We start from the raw sequence: 6,000 nt of genomic DNA, 5'->3' as shown, positions 1-6,000 counted from the left end.
CGACCCTGATTGGATTGATCCAGGATGGGGAGGAAGCTGCCTACAGATGGGAAGTGACATAGTGCCATCACAACAACCTGGAGCTCAATGCTCTCAAGACGGTGGAACTAATTGTAGACTTTCGAAGAGCTCCCCCTCCCCTCCCCCCACTCACCATCAACAACACCATAGTCACATCTGTGGAGTAATTTAAGTGCCTTGGAACCATCACCTCCAGGAACCTTAAATGGGGGGCCATCATCGACTCCACAGTCAAAAAGGCCCAACAGAGGATGTACTTCCTGCGGCCGCTGAGAAAACACAACCTGCCACAGGCAATGATGGTCATCATAGAGTTTGTCTTCACCTTCTCCATCATGGTCTGGTTTGGCTCAGCCACCAAGCACGACATCCGGAGGCTGCAACGAATCGTTCGCTCAGCTGAGAAAGTTGTTGGCTGCAACCTTCCCCCCATTGACGAACTGTACACTGCAAGGGTCAGGAAGCGAGCGGGCAAGATCATCTCTGACCCCTCTCACCCTGGCCACAAACTCTTTGAAGCACTTCCTTCAGGAAGGCGAGTCTGGACTGTCAAAGCAGCCACAGGCAGACATAAAAACAGCTTTTTTCCACGAGCAGTAGCTTTACCAAAAGTCTGTATCCTCCTTTTGCTCTGGTATTTTATTTAATTCTTCACATGTATAAATTATAATGTTTTATTCTTAATTGTCTACTGTACGTCATGTTGTTACTTGCGAGCAAAGCACCACGGCAAATTCCTTGTATGTATACATACTTGGCCAATAAAATGTATTCAATTTAATAAAATGTATTCAATTATACTTCTTGATTAGAACAGGTGTCAGAGGTTATGGGGAGGAGGCAGGAGAATGGGGTTAGGAGGAAGAGATAGATTAGCCATGTTTGAATGGCACAGTAGACTTGATGGGCCGAATGGCCTAATTCTACTCCTATCACTTATGACCTTATGATACTAATCCTACACTAATCTGAAACATCGCCTGTTTGGACCTATACTGGAGCGACTAGGCTTGTATACACCGGAATTTAGATGGATGAGAGGGGATCTTATCGAAACGTATAAGATTATTAAGGGGTTGGGCACATTAGAGTCCAGAACCAGGGGCCACAGTTTAAGAATAAGGGGTAGGCCATTTAGAACAGAGATGAGGAAAAACCTTTTCAGTCAGAGAGTTGTGAATTTGTGGAATTCTCTGCCTCAGAAGGCAGTGGAGGCCAATTCTCTGAATGCATTCAAGAGAGAGCTAGATAGAGCTCTTAAGGATAGCGAAGTCAGGCGGTATGGGCAGAAGGCAGGAACGGGGTACTGATTGAGAATGATCAGCCATGTCTATTGTCTGTCCATGTCCTCCAGAGATGCTGCCTGACCTGCTGGGTTCTTCCAGCAGCTTTGTCTGCAAGGTGGTTTGGGAGAACGTGACCTTGTTAATGGTACAATAAAAATAAGACACTCCGGAAAGGCAATGTTGAATTGATGACATAAGGAACATAGAGAAAGCCATGCTCTGATTATATTTACAACATATATTTAAGATAAAATATTGCGCCGGTTCGATAGTTCTGTCAAAAGCTTCATTGGGTCAGGAGCAAACATGAGTGGCGGAGAACATAGAACATGAAACAGTACAGCACTGGAATGAGCCCTTTGGTCCATGGTTTGTGCAGAGCATGCCGGCCTGGATAGAATGAATGTGGGAAAGTCTAAGACCAGAGGTCATAGCCTCAGAACAAAGGGACGCACCTTTAGAAAGAAGACAAGAAGGAATTAATTGAGTCAGAGGGTGGTGAATCTGTGGAATTCATTGTCACAGAAGGTTGTGGAAGCCATGTCAATGGATATTTTTAAGGCAGGGATTGACAGATTCTTGATCGGTCAGGGTGTCAGGGATCGTGGGGTGAAGGCAGGAGAATGGGGTTGAGAGGGTAATGTAGATCAGCCATGATTGAATGACAGAGTAGACTTGATGGGCCGAATGGCCCAATTCAGCTCCTGGAACTTATGAACTTATGAACATGATACCTAGCTGAACAGATCTCATCTGCCTGCACATGATCCATATCTCTCTGTTCCCTGCAGTTCCATGTGCGGATCTAAACGCCTCTTAAACATCACTATCGTATCTGCCTCTTTTTTGAGGATGTAACAAGTAGAATGGATAAGGGAGAGCCAGTGGATGTGGTTTATCTGGACTTTCAAAAGCCTTTGACAAGGTCCAACATGAGAGATTAGTGTGTAAGATTAGAGCACATGGTATTGGGGGTAAGGTATTGACATGGATAGAGAACTGGTTGGCAGACAGGAAGCAAAGAGTAGGAATTAATAGGTCCTTTTCAGAATGGCAGGCAGTGACTATTGGGGTGCCGCAAGGCTCGGTGCTGGGACCCCAGTTATTTACAATATACATTAATGATTTAGATGAGGGAATTAAATGTAACATTTCCAAGTTTGCGACGGACACAAAGCTGGGTGGCAGTGTGAGCTGCGAGGAGGATGCTATGAGGCTGCAGGGTGACTTGGATAGGTTGGGTGAGTGGACAGATGCATGGCAGATGCAGTATAATGTGGATAAATGTGAGGTTATCCACTTTGGTGGCAAGAACAGGAAGGCAGATTATTATCTGAATGGTGTCAGATTAGGAAAAGGGGAGGTGCAACAAGACCTGGGTGTGCTTGTACATCAGTCACTGAAAGTAAGCATGCAGGTACAGCAGGCAGTGAAGAAAGCTAATGGCATGTTGGCCTTCATTGCGAGAGGATTTATGTTTAGGAGCAAGGAGGTCCTGCTGCAGGTGTACGGGGCCCTGGTGAGACCGCACCTGGAGTATTGTGTGCAGTTTTGGTCTCTTAATTTGAGGAAGGACATTATTGCTATTGAGGGAGTGCAGCGTAGGTTCACCAGGTTAATTCCCGGGATGGCGGGACTGACACACTGTTTGATGGAAGACTGGGTCGACTGGGCTTGTAATGACTGGAATTCAGAAGGATGAGAGGGGATCATATAGAAACATACAAAATTATTAAACCGGGGTAAAGTTTTAGAATAAGGGGTAGGCCATTTAGGACTGAGATGAGGAAAAACCTTTTCACCCAGAGAGTTGTGAATCTGTGGAATTCTCTGCCACAGAAGGCAGTGGAGGCCAATTCACTGGTTATTTTCAAGAGAGAGTTAAATTTAGCTCTTAGGGCTAACGGAATCAAAGGATAAAGCAGGAAGGGGGTACTGATTTTAGTTGATCAGCCATGATCATATTGAATGGTGGTGCTGGCTCGAAGGGCCAAATGGCCTATCCCTGCACCTATTATCTATGTCTCCATGTTTCTATGCCTCCATTGCCACCCCTGGCAGTGTGCTCGGCCCCCACTACTCCGTGTAAAAAAAAACGAACTCTTTACATCTCCATTAAACGTTCACCCTCTCACCTTATAGCTCTGCCCTCTTGTGTTGGTCAATTCCACGCTGGGAAAAGGCTCTGTCTACCCTATTGACGCTTCTCATAATTTTATATACTTCTATCAAGTCCCCCCTCGACCTCTGACGCTCCAGAGGAAACAATCCGAGTCATCCAACCTCTCCCTGCGGCAGAAACACTGTAATCGGACAGCATTCTGGTAAGCTCCCTCCGCTCGCTCCCCAAAGCTCCCAAATCCTTCAGGTAAAGGGGCGACCAGAACTGCGTGCAATACTCCACATGCGGCCTAACCAAAATCCTGTAGAGCTACATCATGACTTCCTGACCCTTGCATTCAATGCCCCTAGCAACCTAGGCAAGCATACCATCTGCCTTCTTTACCACCCCATCTGCTTGTGCTGCCCACTTTATTGCGCTATGAACGTACTCCAAGATCCCCCTGCATATCAATGCTGTTAACGGTTGATGAATTGTCAAAAACATTGTCAAGTGAATGTACTTAGTTGACTGTATTTATGGTGTATATTATGAATAAAGCTGTTCTTTTAATAAAGACTCCGTGGGTCAGGAAGCTTCTGTGGAGAAAATGTGCCTCCAGTTTGGTTCCCTCATCATTCTTTCCACAAATGCTGCCTCTACCATTGAGGTACTCCAGCACTTTGAGTTTTGCTCAATCTTCCAGCATTTGCAGTTCCTTGTGTCTCCTTCAATAAAATTCTATTTTTATTCAGCAAAACAACCAGAAGTGCTTCACTAGTGTAATCTGATACATGAAACATGATAATCACAAACCTGTTCTGCCGTTGCAAGAAAGAATTCCATTGTCTGTTCTTGGTACATTTGGGTGGCACAGTGGTAGAGTTGCTGCCTACCAGCGTCAGAGACTTGGGTTCGGTCCTGACTCCGAGTGCTGTCTGTATTGAGTTTGCACGTTTTCTCTGTGACAATGTGGGTTCTCTCGCACACTCCAAGTTTGTAGGTTAATTAGCGTCTATAAATTATCCCTAGTCTGTAGGATATAACTAGTGAATAGGTTATCATTGGGCAGTGTGAGCTCGGTAGGCCAAAAGGCCTGTTTCCATGCTTTATATCTAAACTAAATAAACTAAAATATTACAGAACTCACTGACTTCATACACTTCACCTCCAATTTCCATCCTGCCCTTAAATATACCTGGACTATCTCTGACATCTCCCACACCTCACACGCTCTCCATCTCCTGGATAACTTCTGGTTCCCAGGCCCCCACTCCCTTATTTTCACCATGGATGTCCAGTCACTCTACACTTCCATCCCCCACAAGGATGGTCTCGAAGCCCTCCGTTTCTTCCTCGACCGTAGAACCAGCCAATCCCCATCGACCAACACTCTCCTCCGCCTAGCAGAGCTGGTTCTTACCCTCAACAACTTCTCCTTTGACTCCTCCCACTTCCTCCAAACCAGAGGCGTAGTTATGGGCACTCGCATGGGCCCTAGCTACGCCTGCCTCTTTGTCGGGTACGTCGAACAAACCCTGTTCCAGACGTACACTGGCCCCATCCCCAAACTCTACCTCCGCTACATCGACGACTGCATAGGTGCTACCTCTTGCACCCATGCAGAACTCACTGACTTCATACACTTCACCTCCAATTTCCTTCCTGCCCTTAAATATACCTGGACTATCTCTGACATCTCCCTTAGCAACAAACTAAAATATTAAATACTCTTGATCATTAGAACACAGCTCATCACACATTTAAGACACATAATAGTGACCAGTGGAGTGCTGAGGTAATGGGAGTGAGATAGAGTCATACAGTGTTTTCAGTCAGGGAGTTGTGAATCTGTGGAATTCTCTGCCCGAGAAGGCAGTGGAGGCCAATTCTCTGAATGCATTCAAGAGAGAGCTAGATAGAGCTCTTAAGGATAGCGGAGTCAGGGGGTATGGGGAGAAGGCAGGAACGGGGTACTGATTGAGAATGATCAGCCATGATCGCATTGAATGGCGGTGCTGGCTCAAAGGGCCGAATGGCCTCCTCCTGCACCTATTGTCTATTGTCTCCTTAGAAAGATACTTGAGCAGTCTGAGGAAGTGTCCCCACCCAAAATGTTGCCTATCCGTATCCTCGAGAGATGTGTATAGGAAGGAACTGCAGATGCTGATTTAAACCGAAGATCGACACAAAAAGCTGGAATAACTCAGCGGGAACTCTGGAGAGAAAGAATGGGTGAAGTTTCGTTTTGAGACCAATTCTTCAGACTGCTGCCTGATCTGCGGAGTCACTCCAGCTCTTTGTGTCTATGGGCCTATATTCGGTGTAAACAGCAGTTCTTTCCTACACATTTTGCCTTGCCCCTCCCTCCCTCCTCCTCCTCCTCCTTCCTCTCTGCCTCCCCCCTCCTCCTCCCCCCCCTACAACCCCCCTCCTATTGTTCTTCCCTCCTCTTCCCTCCCCCTCCTCCTCTTTCTCCCCTCCTCTACTCCTCCTCCTTCTCCCGCCTCCTTCCCTCTCCTCCTCCTCCTCCTCCCCATCTCCCTCCTCCTCTGCCTCCCTCCTCCTCCTCCTTCCCCCCCTCCTCCTCCC

The sequence above is a fragment of the Rhinoraja longicauda genome, chromosome 1 (genome assembly GCF_053455715.1).
Source record: "Rhinoraja longicauda isolate Sanriku21f chromosome 1, sRhiLon1.1, whole genome shotgun sequence".
Classification (NCBI taxonomy): Eukaryota; Metazoa; Chordata; class Chondrichthyes; order Rajiformes; family Arhynchobatidae; genus Rhinoraja; species Rhinoraja longicauda.
This window is presented reverse-complemented; position numbering follows the sequence as displayed.